This window comes from Rhynchophorus ferrugineus, unplaced genomic scaffold (assembly GCF_030347505.1).
Source record: "Rhynchophorus ferrugineus isolate W39M unplaced genomic scaffold, kcgeb_rfMv2 rfM1, whole genome shotgun sequence".
Taxonomy (NCBI): domain Eukaryota; kingdom Metazoa; phylum Arthropoda; class Insecta; order Coleoptera; family Curculionidae; genus Rhynchophorus; species Rhynchophorus ferrugineus.
The window spans coordinates 59,615,158-59,634,080 of NW_027472580.1; the positions used below are offsets into that span (position 1 = coordinate 59,615,158).

The window sequence follows — 18,923 nt, forward strand, 5'->3', positions numbered from 1 at the left end:
GCTAACATTTTGATTGCGTATCATCTTTGTTATGTGACGTTTAGCTCAGTTTCGCTTTAACCATTGTGTTGTGTAAACGTCCAAATTTTTTTATGGATAAATATACGCCACAAGAATGAGAAGAAATAGTGTCAATCGTAGCGGGACTTTTGCCCCACCCTGTAGAAACATTAATGTCTAAAACTATCTCAGAATATGTAATCGTTAAACATCGCACGTAAAAGACTTCAGGCTTACAGATGTGAAACTATAACAGTGACTCGAAACCTTACAGAAAGAGGCTGATTTTTGTTTGTAATATTTCCGCTCTTCTATGCGCTATCTTAAAAGCTTAAAGTTTGGTCAATTGGGGTTAGTACTGTCCACTCTGTAGATACCACTTTCTTCTCCTGTATTACTAATTCTAAATATTTAAGCTTTAAGAATTTGCTCTAACTGGACCCCATTGAGATTTATCATCCATATCCTTCATATGGCGCTGTAATGATAACTGTATAATGAAGAAGCCTGAATATCTGTATCAGTGGATATATCACTATCACTAATGAACATCAGATCATCAGACATAAAATAATTTTAATAACGTTTAAAATTCGAATTCGCATTCGAATATGTGGTTGTTAGTACAATACTGTTAGTGAATAAATGCTTTCAGTTAAGAATGAAATAATTCATTCATGTTTAGTAATCCGATTAATTTTTTATTATAATCATCTTCACACATTGTAATCCTTCTATCAAATAAGTAGCAAAAATAGTTGTCAGATTTACATAAAACTGTAAACTACATACTAGTGGATCGGCGGTAACGTCATAAATATTTATGAAACCATGACCGAAAAAAATCAATAAACAACTAAGACATAATTATTTATGTTGCCCCTTTTAATAGACTCGCATTAGATCGTACTCTGAATTGTTTCGTTCCTCAATTGGATTTCTCGGGTACCACTTTGGTACTGCACTCCGAACGCCTCGAGGTACTGACTCAAGGCTGTCTCGACGCGAACTGTCGAGCTTTAGTTTTTGTAGACGAGCGGATTTTCTTTTAAATCTATTAGTTTGTAATTAATTATAGTCAGCAATTCATCAATTAATTCTTAATTAATATAGTGATCTAAATTATTATTATTGGAAGACACTGGACTCGTTATATTTAGATTGATTTGGTGGTATAATGTATTTGTAAGCTATATAATTATAATTCTGTTAATCTATTTTTAAAATACAACTTTTTATAGTTATTGCTAAATTTTGATGTTCTAAAAATTGTTAGTTTTTAGGTCATAGCAATTGGCCAATTATTATTTCTATGTTTTTGTCTCTTCATTATTAAAATATGTGCAATAACGGAGTAGTAATACAAGAAACAAGAAATTATAATTATTGCCTAAAAGTCTCTAAGTTGAGTTCAATTAAAAGTAATAATGTTATTCGCACAAACAATGTTTTTGAAAATATGAAACTTGAAATAGACATTAATTATTACTAATAATATTTTCCTACTTTTAAGAAGAACACATTATATTTGAAATTCAATTTATACTAGTTTGGTTTTCTTTCGTTCTAAGAACACAGTGTTTCTCTTTTTGCGGGCTTTTTGCAAATATATTGCTAACAAAATATATCAAAACATTCGTGAAGCAAGTCGCTTTAGAGACGTTCGTTAGACAGTATGATTTAATGCCGTTTAACTCTTTATGTCGATGTAATATTTTATGAAAATGTGACCGATTTTCTTCCAACAATCCAACATTATTTAATGCGCATTCATCCACATATTTCCTAAATTAGACTAAAATTGAATATCTGTAACGCATTATCAACAAACATTAAAGCCACAAAAAATTGGTATGTTTTTTTCCGTTTCACAAGCGACAGTATCCACAATAATGACATCATATACAAAACATGGTAAAAGGTTACCGCCCAAGAGGGAAAAGTGGGTAAACCACACAGTTCTAAAACACCCAACACCCCCTCCCCAAGACATACGAATATTAAAAATGATTGTGACTAGACAACATGACTATCGCTGCAAAAGTGACAGCACAACAAAACAGTGCGGCGGAAACGCCACAAAGTTAAAATTAATTGAAAGGCTGCAATTGTGAAATTCTTTATAACGGAAGCAAACACTATGGCCCGATGAATAATTTTTTCCTACAAACGACCAGATTTATGCACGAATAACTCTAAAGTTAGCCTATGAGGAAGAGTGAGGTTCTATTATGATTTGAGCAACAAGATAATGGTATTTAGCTGGTCTCCTCATTCACGCCATTGTCCGGAGTATTGCAAATGAGTATTTCGACAGTCTCAATTACAAAGTTCTTGCTGTAACTAGCAAATTGCTGTTAAACAATGGCATATTCCAAGATGATAATGCTCATGGGCATTTATGTGTATGGACAAACAGCCAAAAAGGTTCAGTATTAGTTTGATTAGCACCAGGACATCATCAAATATCTTCGCTAGCCAGCACAATCGAAATATATCAACATAATTGAAGCGTTGTGGGTAGTTGTAGAGAAGAGAGTGAGAAATGAATGTTCATCTTCAACATCATTGAAACAATTGGCGAATTTTGCGAATTGAAAGAATGGGACAAGATTCTGTTGGAAATTATTCAGATACTCCGCGAATCTATTCCGCGAAGAATTGCAGCTGGTGGTGTAAAAGCAAATACTGGCTCCACATCTTATCAGTGAATAAATATTGTGTATAATACATCAGGCGTTCATATTATTTTATCCATTCCCTGTATTTACTGATTTTACTAAAAATTCAGTAAATCTCTTCTGCACTACAACGTCGCCGACAAGCATCCTGGCGCTTTATGTTCGTACTTTCCTGCTGCAAAGCTCGGCCGAACGCCGCCATCGACTACAGAAGTTGAATTTCGGTTAGTCACCGAGCGGCTTTGAAAGCGGTCGGTGTGCCGTGTCCATATTCATACCGATTCCCTCGTGCGTTTTGTTGACGTCGTCGTCGAAGCGGTACATCGAACTGCACGTTAGTGGACAGACGGGCTGCAAAAAGTGCCGTTTTTTAAAGTTCGCTCCTTCGTCATCATCGGTTTGTGGTGAAGGATTCGTCTTTTCACGTTCAATCGGGAGGAAATTACCCGTTGGCTTTTCCATCGAAAAGGTTGGTATATTTATTTTTTGACTCATTCAAGAATGTTCTTCGAGGCATCGCAAATCCGTAAAAACACGTAATAGATGTTAAATCAGAATACACGTATGGTGTTTGAACTGACGCAACTTGAAGTAAAATATGTTTTTCGACCTTTAAGACCTTTAATTTTCTAAAATGAAATAAGAACCAATTTTTTGATCGATTTTGTAAATTATAAAAATAACTATTTTATATTAAATCAATGTAACGCTAATCACTTAGTTAAGGGCAAATTCTGTTCAGTAAATTAATTTGTATAATTAAAAAGTGTTTTTTCAGCTAATGCATAATATAAATTTTTAATGAATATCAATTTGTTTATTTTAATATTTTATGAATTTAACCCAACTCGTTTTAATTATGGTAAATTCATGTTTGTATTGTCTGTAACGAATCACTGATTACTATTATACATTGTCATCTCAATTTCAAGTTTTCTCACATTTTTGCAAAATATATAATCAAAATCTATCTTTAATACATTTAAGATGTCACCCGTCTCTTGTAACTTTCATCTAAAACCATACATTTTTTTGTATAAATGTTACATAACTCAGGTTGTCGTTATAAACAATAGTTGCTTTTTCTGTGCAATCATCATGACGTGTTTGTTGAGAGTTTTTAACGACTTATGAACCGATTTTTTTTATTAAACGTTCTATATGGAATTTTAAAACCATAGGGTCAAGAGTTTGCTTTATTTTTTTGCTTTGCAAATGTTTAAATATTCTCGTAACATTTTGAATGTTTGTTGACGGCACCAACTTATCTTCTGGACCCATTCAACCGCCTTTAAAAGAAAAATTTACTCTTTAATAAATCTATTCTTGTTTCTTATGAAGGACACCCCACTTTTCAATAAATTGTCATATTAATGTATTTAAAACAATGACTGCAAATATGCTGAAATGCGTCTTTACGGGAGATTCAATTGGTAACTTATATCATCCCGTAGTCGCTAATTATAATTTCGAAGATTGGAAAAAATTTTCTCATAAATGTTTTGAGGGGAATTAAATTAATTTTAAACAATAAATCCCTTTTCCATTTTATTTCGAAAAATCTTGCTATTTTTTGATCACGGGAATATTTTGGGCATTATATTCCTGTTATTCTATAATTACATATTAAGGGATTTATATTAATTTTTATATTATTTGAATTTATATTAAACAACATAACATAACACAATCATTTTTCAATAAAAGATGTAATTAAATGGAACTGTTCATAATTTAATTCTTATTTCATACCACACAACATTGTTGGTGACACTAACACAATGTTTCACGTTCCACAACAATATTATTGCTAAAAATACTATTCACTTAATGTTAGCATTTCATTTTATCGTACTATAGTGGAACATAGTGTTTCTTGTACTAATTGCTAATAAACAATTTGTATATTATGCAAACCCCTGGTTTTGTTTTTTATGTTAATTTAATTAACTCCATTCGTTATTATTAACGTAATATTATTAACAATCTTGATAATAGCTTTAAATGTATCTTTATTCCTTGAACAATTAATAATAACTCCAGGTAGTTTACATATTTATTGATAAGCATTAAAATAAAACAAGTATTATTTGTCATACAGCTGCAAACTTAAAATGATTAAAACAAAACAATACTAATCAAAAATGCGTAAACACAACGTTTAAAATATAATATTGTGGTAAATTTTTCTGGTTAGCGTAGTGTAAATTTTAAATGCAATTATATTAGATAATAAAAAATTAAAACCTATATAAAGAAGACCTATCTGAAACTGTTTATATTGGGTTTTATTCAGTTTATGTAGTAATTATTTTGAGATACTCATAGCAGTTTAATAAAAATATAACTCTAGGTTTATTTACTCTAGGTAATAAATGAAAAAAAGATAATCATTTTTAATCAATCGTTCTGTATCTATGTTAATAAATCCACAATAGTTAATTCTTTTACTTACTTAATTTCTTTTAATTAGCAGTACAATATGTTTTATTTTTTATTCACTATGTATCCACTATCCCTTAGAATAGATAATAAAAAATAGAAAAAATCAACATCAAACCTCTTTCTATGTAAATTTTATTGCTTATTGCAATTATGTTTCTTACCCAACAATCCAAGTGCATACATTGTCATTCCAGTAGAAAACTATGGTGCATATACCACTCCTACACGCAAAAGGTTAACTTGTTTACGAGACTTTCAGTGTTGGTTTGTTTAAAAAAACTATCTTAGTTTCGTGACGATCACTCTCAAACATAAATTGCTATAAGAAAATATTCTTGTCTTTTTATACGCTGAACGCAGTGGTAATTAATATTACTCTCTTCTAATTATTTTCTCTGTATAAGTACCATTAATTATTTCATTTAAAAGCAGTATCTTTTTATGTAACAACATGTCATGGCTTGTCTGATTGATTGAGGGATGTTTTCTTGCCCCAAAATCTGTCCAAATTACTTGGCTACCTTAATTTTACCTTGTATATTGTTTTGTTTCAGTATTTATTATATTAGTTACTGATTTTATTTATTTTTGAATTGTAACCATTATAACTGTTAATGAGACACTTAAAGAAACGGAGGGGTTTTAACTTCCTACTTTTCGTGGATATATCTTAATGTCTATTAATAATTTTCAGAAAAATACTAACATGTTGGGGAGACTAAACCAATAATATCAATCAATAAAACCTTCTTTCTTCTTAAAATTTTCTATTTCTTAAAAAGTTATACTTATTTTTTTTATATAATTTCAATATTATTTTTGTGCGTGTTGTTTAATTAACAATAAATAACAAATATTACGAAATTATTGTTCATGCTTCTAAACTATTTTGTTCAATATGTCATATGTCAGATATAATAAATGTTATTTAAAATTTTTCAAGAAACTGTTGAATAGATGATTTTTATTTCGGAATATATATTTTTCTTCTTCGTTAGGCTAGCAAGAATATATTTTAAATGAAATAGTTGTTCATTTAAATATTATATATATTTTGTTTTGTATTCATATATATTTTATATTCTTTTACCAACTGTCCTTCTTTTTCTCTTTCTCTCTCTCCTTTTACCAACTAGGGGTTTATTTGGAGTAGACCTAACTTTAACGTAGGCTCCGAACCACAGTCCTCGGCAATAAGCCTATGGACTGGTGAGTGACCGACTTTAGAAATCATCCCAGAAGACATCCAGTCTTACCTAGCCTGGTTACTGGCGTGACTGGGATCATTTTCCTTGTCGGATTTTACACTCTTGCCTATTACAAGGTCCTGTCGCCTTTACCACTGCGCAACCAAGCCGGCTTCATATAGTTTTAGTTACATATTATTTTAACAAAGATATTTTATTGCAATTGGATACAGTATAAATATTTAATAAAACTTAAATAAACATTAAATAAGTCATTTAAAAAAGATATCAGTAAGTATTTTCAGTACTTATCTAAATCATCAATGATAATATACGTGAATTTTTGTTACGTCAGAATTTTATTTTGGTTTTTGTTAAAAATACAGTCATTGATGACAATGGTAACGAGAATATAATTTATATTTATTTAATGCTGTGTACTTTACATTTATCAAGATTAATCATTATTACATTAATCAATATATTATTTTGGACTTTCAATTATACCAAATCTATTAATATTTATTTTTACACAAAAACAAACATTATGTTACAGTTTTTAAAGTCTTAAAAAGTCTTTTAAAATCTTGTAAAGTCTTAAAGGCTTAAGCGGTAATGCTATTTTAAACTGGAGATATGGTTACTCCGTACTATTTCAAAAACTACTACAACTTTAAAAGAATTGAGTGGTCGCTGAGCCATGATCTCTAAAGTTAGTAAACACTTAAATTCAGGTTTTAAACCAATAAATTGGTGCCTATGGTCTCTAAGATAGGTACTGATATTTAACGATAATCTAAACACAAAAGACAAGTTATGTATGAAGCGTCAAATATTGTAAAAAGTTATTAGGATAAACCGCCAAATTGGATTGGATAGAATCCCAAGCAACCGCAGTAGCCATATGCCAAAAATCTTTTCAAATTTAAAATACACGATAAAAGAATATTTTTTAAATAAAGTCAGTTTCATGGAAATCTGTACTTATTAATTATTGATACAGATCTAATTAAAATACCGTTTATTTATTTTTAAAGATCTAGATTAGAAAACAGGTTATTTGACAAAAATTCAAAATATATTAGAAGTAGAATATATAGAATTGGAAATATAATCAAGTAGGTAAGCAGATACATTTCAAAGAAGTTTGTTTCAATCAAAATATGATTCCGAATATGAACTCCAAATTTGTATTAACACAGATTTTTTTAAACACAAAACAGTTTTTATATGGTCCGGTGGTTAAACCAAATGGTTAAAAAAATATATTTTTGTCAACATCATTTTGTTTAATGATAATAATGGTCCATCTATTTCATTGTTTCGATGGTTATTTTTTTATATGTTAGTAAGACTGAGATTACTTACATTTTTTAAATTATCTGACTTTTAGTGTATTGAAAGTCATTGAATGCTAAAATTACTTAAAAAGCGTAAAATTACGTTGGACAATGTCTTCCAGTTGTGCCTTTTCCTAAACTTCAAATCTTCTGCAGCTTTAAAATAAACATTTATGTTCATGTTCTGGCCGATTTTATAAGTTATAAAAATAATTATCACTTAGTTGCGGGCAAATTCTATTAAGTAAATTAATTTGTATAATTAAAAAGACAAAAAATTTTTTTTCAGCTAATGCATTCTGTGGTAAATCCCAATATTCACTAATAAAATAAATTTTTAATAAACATATATTTATTTAGATAAATATTTTCTGGTCTTGACCCAACTCGTTTTAATTGTGGTGAATCCATGTTTTTGTTGTTTGTAACGAACCACTGATTGTCATCTCAATTTCTCTCTTTCGTCTTTCTTTCTTTATTTCTCACATATATCTAATACATTTAAGATGTCAACCGTCTCTTGCAACTTTGATCTAAAAACCATACATTTTTTACATAAATATTACGTAACTCAAATTGTCGTTATAATCAATAGTTGATTTTTCTGTGCAATAATCATGACGTGTTTGTTAAGAGATTTTAGCGACTTATGAACCGATTTTTTTCATTAAGCGATCTATACGGTATTTTAAAACCATAGCGTCAAAATTTTGCTTTATTTTTTACTTTGCAAACGTTAAATGGTCTCGTAACATTTTGAAAGTTTGTTGACATCACTTATCTTCAGGACCAACGCAAGTCATCGAATCAGGTCTGGATTAATATATAGAATATATTGATATGCTTTAATGGATTGTCAAAGAATAAAACATTTAATTTGTTTAGTTCGTTCATTTTTTTAATTTGTTGTATTGTCATTAATTTCCTTTAATTAATAGCAAATATGCCAATATATCATTTTTCCTTTCTACCAAATCCTTATCTCCTTAACTAGATCGTCGATAGGAAAAAATCGACTCTATAAAACCTCTTTCTATGTAAATTTCACGGCTCATTGCAATTACCTTTCTTACACAACGACCCGAGTGCATAAATTACCATGCCATTAGAGAATTGCGGTGTGCACACACACACACACACATCTATGCGCAAAAGGTTAACCTGTCGAAGAGAATTTCAATAATAGTTAATTTTTCAAAATAGCAATTGCAGTTGGTGATGGTCCATTACGAAAGTTCCGGTTGTTTATTTTTTATGAGTTATATGAGAAGACCAGATTTTTTACATCTATGAAATAGTGGAACGTTTATATTAGTTCCATGTAATAGAAAATTAATAGAATATTTATTTATCCGTCGAAAACGAGTAAGTTTCAAAATATCCCACATTTATATTCTTGCGACTATAAAATAAGCACTGGTTTAATATATAAGTATTTATACTAAATTATCTATTTACCAGTGTTTATTAACATTTAGATTGTTATTTAATAAAGAATGTTAAAATGATATATATCGTACGCCATGTTAGTTATTATTGCTTTCCATGCTTGGGTGAACTATAAGAATCCAAGAATAACTAATATCTAAAACTATGAGACTAACATTGTTCAAGGTCTTTGTGGCACCAACAGCAGCATATTGCTGGAGAAGTGGATACTCTCCACACATTGAGACCGAAAAGTTTTCAATGAGTAGGAAGGAAAGAAGCACTTCATAATAGATTACTTATTCTTATTGTATAACTTATTCATTATCTTCTACGTTTGGGATTTTTATAATTTTTTAACAACTCTTATAAAACGGTACAAAAAATTATTTCATTTTATAGTTGAACCAACAAGTCACAATTTAAATAACTTTTTAATAATCAATTTTCTTCTCTTTTGAATATCTTCAAGGTTCTTAGGCATTTAGGCATTAGGCAAATCCTCCTTACTCTGCAAATCATAAACACTACTTTATAACACAAATTACAATCAGCTAGGGCTTAAGTTTCACTAAAGTATGTTGACTTTCGTTGGAACCTTTTTGCATGTTAGAATAGTGAACTAAAACTCTTTGCGAAAACAACAAGTATTTATTATTGTGATTTTTTCTTTCCAAAACCAAATCAAATTTACTTAATATTAAATACTGTTAATATCTGTTTCGCTCTGAGAAATAAATTGGAGATAACACCGTAATACTATATTACTTACGCTATCATTTATATAACACTACAAATCAATTACAAAACCTAATACATATTAACCTACTGAAATAATATAGTAACTATCAAATGCAATAAATGGTATAGCAAAAAAAATAATGCAAGGTAAAAATAAACTAGATATCACGAATATATTATGAAACATTTAGTACAAACATCTTTGTCCTTGAATTTAAATATTTTGACCATTAGATAATTGTTTAAAGCAAATAATTTTGTTTTATATATTCGGAATTAGCAGTAATTTACTTTATATTATAGGTAATGTGTATAAAATAGATTATCCTAACTCAGGAAAAAAACATGCATTGGCTTAACCATTGGCTGATGTGTAAATATATTTTACTATTGGGTCATAAGGGATTCTATGGGAACTATGGGTACTCTAATATGAAGTATAGTAGAAAGAAAATTAGTATATTTTCCCAACATATCTGTTAAATAAATTATATTTCACGCCGTATTAATCATATCGTTTTACACTACATAAAAGCAACGTATTTGAATGAATGATTAACTTAGTTTTGGTTAAACTGTCGTCAGAGGACACCAAGAATGAGAAAAAAAAACAAAACATGTCATATTTCACGTTTTTTTCTTTATAAAAATGAACACACAAATCAAGCGGCTGAAATTGTGAATTGGTTTCGATACTGTAAAAACCAATCAAGTATAGTTATAGTTTCATTGGTCATGTTCCCATAATACGGATATTAAATACTCACTCAATACTACTTCGCTCCGAAAGGCGAATGTCGGAAAAATGTATATAGATAAAATCTGTTAAAAAATTGTTTGGAGCCATTTGGTAATGACTAGTTACAAAAAGAAGTTCTAGATGTATGAGTGGCCCACGAGTTAAGCCACAAATATCTTATGGGTCGATTTTCCATTTGTGGATCGCAGGAAAATCGATCTATTTCTGAAGTGGAAGACTAGTAGCAACTTCCTTACAACCAAGCTCTTCAGCCTATAGGAAGTAATTGTCCATAAGGGGCCTACTTTAAGCCCCTAGAACAGAAATTTTGTTTTATGGTCAGTCAACCTGACACCTGACCACACACACCGATAACGATTCACCAGAGACTCTGGGAACTTGGCTGGCAGTTTCTTATCTATCCACCTTATAGTTCCGATTTGGTACCAAGTGATTGTCACCTATTCTTGTCCATGCCGCTGGTGAAAAATTCACCTTGCCTTCATAGGGTCTTCATCACTTTTACTCTTTCTATTTTCTTGATGATTTTTAACAATGAAGTCAAAGGCTATGACGGAGGCATAATGGAATTACCTTCAAAATAGCAACAAGTTATCCATCAACAAAACGCCACATAGTTGAAATTAGAAACCTTCGACTTCTAAAGAGATTCCAAAATAAACATTACATGATATTGTCAATGTCAATTTCTGTTGAAGTATATCCATTGTAAATAATAATGTTGAGTAATATAACGTAAATGTAATTGCTAGTTAGTTACTTGCTTGTAGTGTGAAGACTAGTGTAAAACGTATAGTACTATTCGCACAGGAGAGAAATTACTGCAATTGTTTTATACCTATAATTTTATTATTAAAACATTTTGTAATTAAAATTAATCATTATTAAAAACGTTATTAGCTTTTTAGTTTAGATAAAGAATACTCTATATAATTAGTATTTAGTACCACATTCTCATACAAATAGTTACTAATAAAAACATAAATGAGTGATAATTGCAGTAAAATAGTTTTTAGTTCCAATATTTTCACTCTCCTTTTTTTAATAAATAACATTCTTGATAAACATTATTCACTTAATTGCATCTATATATTTAAAGTAATTTCACTGTTTCGCAACAAGTGGTCGTTCAAGCGATTTAAACACTAATGGAAATATTTATTTAATAGCATATATTTTTTACGTCAACACCCAAATAACAAAATGTTTTGTTCGTGATCGGCAGCAGGATTTCACAAAGTTCTACTGCTGCCTACGCTGATTTGAACTAGGAAGTAGTCCGTTTACGGCCTAGTTTACTTTGGGCATTTCAGGGCTGACGTTTTTTTGCGATTTACTTCTGTAAGAAAGTGGGTTAGATTGGGATTAAATGTCAAACGTTGTTTTGCTTTTGTTGTGTACGGTGGACTTTTTACAGGCAAATGAAACGTATTCGAACATTTATTATATGTGTCATAGCCAGTTGAAAGTAATTTAATTTGGCTTGCAAATATTTGCGCTCTAAAAATTATAGAAAACTGTACGTTCCTCGACGGTGGACAATAGCTGTCTATATTTCTTATACTAATGCATGCGATATATCATCGAGTTTGCTCTACATATATTTATTATACATGGGTTACTTCAACAGCCCGCGTTCTTCCCGGTATTGTTTTTTATCAGTAGTTCTCATCCGCTTGTTCCATATAGTAGCGAAATGTTTGACATCGATCATATCTCACATTAATTTTTTTTAAGAGAAATTAGCCACAACCGGTCTTGTTGGCGGTTTATTTATTTTTACATTAGAATTATCGGTTATATGCTTTGGTTTGAAAAACTTTGAAACATGAAATAAAATGCAATCCTGTGAATGTTATTACTGGTGTGACTGGGATGATTTTCCTTGTCGAATTTTTTACTCTTGCCTTATGAACAATCACAATTATAAAAATTCCCCAATATGAATTCACATTTATGCCCCAGCAGTATTCGAACCAGAAGTTTAAAATAAACACAAAATAAAGAGAAATTATCTTAATCTGGAATATAGTAACATTCAATTCAAAATGGCTTTTACAGACAAATTTATTGAGGACCAGTATATACAAACTATTTTTTTAGATATATGAATTTATCTTCAATAACTGAAAATTACATTCAAAAATGTTATGGTTAAATAATATATGGAAAGAAAAATTATATATGGAGATGTATTTAATAGTATAATATTTACATTACTGAATTAGAGTTACCCAAGAAATATTAAATTTTTCTATTACTGATCCAGGAACACAATTGCTGTTTTTATTTTCGTATATATTCATGTGTCATTTTTCTATAGAACGATGACAAAAGAATGAATCAAAATCATCAATTTACCATCTTGATAGCGTTAAATCGTAGGTACTTTTTGCAAGTTGTTTTACGAAAAATTATTGTTTTATTGAATAATTTTGATAAAATTATAAGTGTATGGTAACACATAATTGCTAGTACTCTTTACTTATCACTAATAAATGGAATAAATGACTTGTGGAATAACCACAACCAGAATTTTAAACATACTCTTTTATAAAATACTTTTCTAATCATTTATAATACACCGGATATTGACAAAAATAATATTGAGTCTGTTATCTTGAAGTATCCTGCTCACGTAACTATTGTTTAGCATCTATCTCGATAAAAGTGTTTACAAAACATTTTATAAAATAATTGCACTCGTTAATATACAGTTATACTGGTACTTGATAATGTGTTTCGGCGATTCATAATGATATTACTTTATTTTACCTTATAAGAGCGATGTTGGTAGTTCAGAATTGTATATCATTGATGTTGTGTGTATTTTCTATTTCTAAAGTCGTAAAACAATAGGACGGGATAAACTAACTAAGTAGGACTGAAAAATAGTAGAAGTAGATGAACTGAAAAAATATATAGTTTTGCACAAGCTGTGAACATAAGTAAGGAGTCCGTTATAATATTGGGCATATTTTAGGGCTTTTGCTGTATATATGGTAGCTTTTTGTCCATGGCATTTGGATGAATGTTCGATAATACCTTTAGGTATTAGTTAAAAATATATTTAGAATATTAAATTTTGTTAGTTTAATTAAATGTAACCAAAATATAATCTCTTTCTTTAGGTCTACCATAATTTATATATTGTATATAAAACAGCTACGCAAATATTAAAAGTCAAGAATATTTGAGGCAATAGCGTAGTAAAATACAGATTTTACGTTATGCTGCATTCTTTGCCTTAGGAAATGTCTGTCTTAATTAGAAGTTAGGGATGTTTGTTTTTATCTGTCTCATCTCATGTACCATAAATCTCATTTTCCATGAATTCGTACTCTTATTAGAGATAATAATTAATATAATATGAACACCATAAAATACTAGATCTTGTTGCATATTGGCAACACTATTGCTCAGCTTACATGCCAAGCTGTGTATGTTATATTTCCATGTATTATATTCTTTGTTCTGTGACGATTAAAACAAGCAATTAGTGAAATTTCTGGTTTCTCAAATGATATTTAACATATCGCAAGCGATAGTATCCAAGATAATAAAAGCATGGTCAAAACACGGCAAAACATCATTGATGAATGGGAATAGTTTGTGACACACAAAGTTAACTAGAGACCAGCGAACATTAAAAATGATTGTGGCCAAACAAGTGATAGAAGTGACAGCAAAATTCCACACTCATTTGAATAATTATGTTTTTATCCAGAAAAAACATTAATGGAAGAGATAAAACCTCGACACCGGATGATTGGAAAAATGTGGTCTCATGGTCTTTTACGTTATATCCTACGAATGGCCGGATTTATGTATGGATAACCTCAAAAGGAACCTGCGACCCGAACTGTCTGCTTCTTACAGTTAAACACAATATAGGTTTCTATTATCGTTTGGCCGGCAATATCAGAATATTCAGCTGACCAGTTCACCCACATCACTGACGGAAAACCAAGATGATATGCGCTCATGTACACACATCAGAATTATATCATATTATATATAGTATATCATTCAGATGTACACGCATTAGAATATCATCAAACATCTTCTCTGGTCAGCACAATCGCCAGACCTCAACACAGTTGAACTGTTATGAGGAGTTTTAGAGCAGATTATGAGCATTTGGCAGATATTTTGGTGCAAGAACGGGATAATATTCCGTTGGAAACTATTCAGTTATTATTGCGCGAAAAATTGAAGCTGTTTTAAAAGTAAATGGTGCGTCAACACCTTATTAATAAATAAATATTGTGTATATGGCAGGTGTTATTATTATTTTGTTCATCCCCTGTATATTACATATATAGAACATAAAAATATAAAAAGCACTATGTTGTACAGTCCATATATACTTTCATATGTTGTCCTCGAAAATCACTTAAGAATTATTTCCGTTTTTCCCAATCGTGTATTCTCTCAAGGTTCGGTTCGCATGCAAAATATAAGCAGGAACGGATTTGTTTATATTATTAACACGGTGTATCTCTCAGCGAAATTCCCAAGTTGACGTATTATTTATTTAATTAGTATATTTAATGTTTGTCTCAACGAATCGATCTTGTCGAGAACGTAAAAATAACTTTCGACGAAATTATGGCTAATAATGCAGTATAATGGAGAGAAAGGATTCGAGAGAACAAAGTGAACAGTTCTAAACCAGGAAATAAAGTTAGCGGAAGTAAAATTAAAGAAAATAAAAGCAATGATAAAAAAGTTCGATTTAAATTGCAATTTTATTTATGAATGAGAATGCGGACTTATCCGAGATCAATCTGGGGTCGTATCAAACTGAACGTGTTTTCTGAAAATGGTATCGCCGCTCTAATCAACGTAAATTGTCTATAATAAAACGATATTCATTTATTATTGTTCGTAATATAATTGCTTTCTACGGAAGTTCATATCCTTTCGGCTCAACTTTATGAATTATCTTGAAACAGTACCAGTAAATATTTTCTTAATATTGATTAATTTATTCCGCAGCATTATCTGCACAGTGTATCATATCTCATCTTGTCATGGCATTCATGTATTTTAAAAATCCGTATAAATGAGTTTTGTGGGGTGAAATAAAATATGTTTACATGGAAATGGATTTTTAAAGACCTTCAAAATTGATATTAGATTTAAAATAGAAATATTATATCAGTATTTTATGGCTTTGAAGGAATCGAACATTAGGTTTCAGAACATATAATAACAAGTCTATAGCAAGTACAATCAAATTATTCTTCATGACAATGCTAGTTCATATTCTCTGTTCTTCGCTGTGTACTTCTCAACCAATATGCTGTTCATTATTATTATTTTAATATTAGTATTTATTATTTTCTGATTTATTGGCTATAGCTAATTCATACTTTGCAGTTTCAATCGTTGCAGATTACATCTTTATAGCTGTAGCTCTATGGTTAATTATATAACTTATCTATAAATTATCCCATTTAAACAAGTGTCTATCATGAATGAGTATTAAAGCAATAAGAATATATTCCTTTTAATAATTTAAAAAACGTGAGGTTGGTATGCCAGATAGAATTGGTCTAGCCATGGCTTTGTTATTTTTCCTTTAAGTTACAATATGCTGCTGTTAGAGTAGCCAAGTCTCGCCAATTACCTCCTTACCTATCTTGCCACCAGATATTCCAATCCTTCTATTTTACCTTCTATTCTTCAGTTCGAAAATATTTCTGTAAGGATATAATTAACTTTCAATTCAACGAACATCTCTAAACAATTGCAATATACCTCTTGGATTCGCTCTTGGATTGTGTTTTAGCTGTTAATCGAATAACTTCATTTCTAATAAAAATATCTATATATCGATATTTGAAAAATAAATTTTTGAAAAAGTATCAATATTTTTGGCCGACATTTTTTTGACCTATATATCAATAATTTTGTTAGCCAATATTTTTCCATATTTAAAAAAAATATATATTTCTTAAATATTATAAAACTAGCGACCCGCCCCGGCTTCGCACGGGTGCAATGCTGATACTAAATTAAATACACTACAGAAAAAATATGAACGTTGCCGTTGAAATATATATGCCTATGTCACTCAATGAAAACATGATTAAAATCGATCAGTATTTTTGGTTCATTCATTACTGCCCTTGGCCTGCACGCATTAAATTTGGAGTAAAACAATTCCTCTTTCCCTATACTTACTATGAAGATTTCCTGCTATCTTTGGAATATCTAAATTCATACAATTTTTATTACATTACACATTTTTAAACGCAAATTTTAAATTTGTAATATCTCCGAAAATATTTGTTTAATTTACATGCTGTAAGGAACCATATTGATCTATATTAATTGCACACTGTATTTAAGGTACTTAATTCGATAAGGATTAATGCCGTATTGCTTAAAATAGCTTCGTAAATAAGCCATTTTCTCACGTAAAAAGTAAACAATAAAAATGGTTAATGTGGGTTATCCCTAAAAGATAAACATATATCATCGCGGACTTTTTTGTAGACCTTTTTATGGTGTACAATACTGTAGTACATTAATTTGATCTAACTCGTAGGGTTAGGCAGCGTTTTTGCTAATTGCTAAATAAGCCTAAAAAAAATAGGTTAATTTACGACATCACGTTAGAAACCTCTAAAATTAGCAATGTTGCCTTAGTATATTATGCATGTATTATACATATAAACCTTCCTCTTGAATCACTCTATCTATTGAAAAAAACCGCATCAAAATCCGTTGCGTAGTTTTAAAGATTTAAGCGCACATAGGGATATAGGGACAGAAAAGGCGACTTTGTTTTATACTATGTAGTGATATAATTCAATTATTTTTAATAAACTTTTGCAATTTGTACTTAATTTTACAAGTTTAGTTATTTTGATACTTAATTGAAAATATTTGTTATAAATATCAATATATAAATATATAAAATAAATATCGATTTTTTTTCTCCGATATATCGATATTTGTCTCGGTGGCCGACACCCCTACTTAAAGGAATGTTCTACAACTGTAAAGAATAGTCAGAAATTCAAGTATTGCTCACGTAATTTTAGATTTTATAGCAATATTTTTTCTTTTTCGACAACATGCTTTCTTAAAGTAAGGAAAGCCCAATCACCTTGACCGATTATTTTGTGCTTAATTGGAAGTTAAAAAAATTGTTATAATCTACTCTTATTTTTTTTAACTTTGGTGACAATATATATTCTTTAAATATTTTGTTATTATATATTTGAAAGATTTTACGATGATATAAAAATCTATTTGGATCTAAAATAATTCTGTAATGTTCAATGTCAAACTCATTGTTTTGTAAATAATTAAAAAGGTTACAAATAGGTATATACTTATTGGAATTTGGAATATAATTTCTTCTGGATTATTTATACTTGCCATGTAGTCCTATAACAGTTTATCAGCTGTGTATATTTTTAAAGTCAGTAAATGATATGCTCATCTGAAATTCCAAAAACTCATTGCAAACCACATCTCGAACAAAGCGAAGCTAAATCCCTGAGCGACTGAATATTTATACCGTAAAAGGTTTATTGACATTTGTTCTGCTTATTCGCTTTTATTAAAATGTACATATTTAGAGGAAATTAAGGTTTTCGATTCAGCTGGTGAATTATGACAAATAAAAGACGGCACAGTCTAGAAATTTGATTGAATTCACTAATGAATATGTACAATAATTTAATAGCCAGTCAAAAACTTGTTTATATCTAGTTTTATAAATGTTATTATTTTTGCAGGTTATCATATAACGGGATTTATTTCATCCATCCATATTATTTCACAGTTAGAAATAAGTTGTTTGAAATGCATGTAAATTCACATTTTATCACTGTCTTGTTATTTTATATTTTAGAAATATCGTATTACAGTTATACAAGTATAAAAATAAAAATGATAACTAAATAAGACTAATTTTAATATAATAACGTATTTAAATTTGGATATTGATATGTAGATTTACTTTTAAAATGGAAACTAGGTAGGTCACCTGGCCTAAATGAAATAATAATGGTAATACTTACTGATGAGGTCAAGCGATATTAGAAAAGAGTGAATATATACAAATATACAGTGAATGTTAGTTGCTTGCGTGTATTTGGATCAGCGATATCCATTGGTGCAAATACTAAACAATTGTTAAACAACATAATCTAATGTATTTAATAGTACTAAGTTATTCAGTGTATACAGACACTTATATATGTATACTTTTGTTGTTAAATTTGAAGAAATTTGCTGCTGAAGCCCACCAATTGTGTGAAGTTAATCTTGTGATTTTACTGTCAGTGCCAAAAATGGCCTGAAGGTCCAAAAAAGA

General features: G+C 29.7%; 1 protein-coding gene across 3 annotated transcripts in view; it reads left to right on the plus strand.

Annotated features, from left to right (window-relative positions):
• The window catches only part of LOC143198976 (cGMP-dependent protein kinase, isozyme 2 forms cD4/T1/T3A/T3B), a 355,938-nt gene that overhangs the window by 249,884 nt on the left and 87,131 nt on the right, over positions 1–18,923 (plus strand). The window contains exon 1 of one of the 3 annotated variants that reach the window (XM_076408676.1): positions 2,908–3,150. The exons of the other annotated variants lie outside the window; for them this stretch is intronic. The gene's annotated coding sequence lies outside the window, so the exon portion shown is untranslated. Of the gene's footprint in view, positions 1–2,907; positions 3,151–18,923 lie in introns of those variants that run through there. 3 annotated transcript variants of the gene reach the window in all.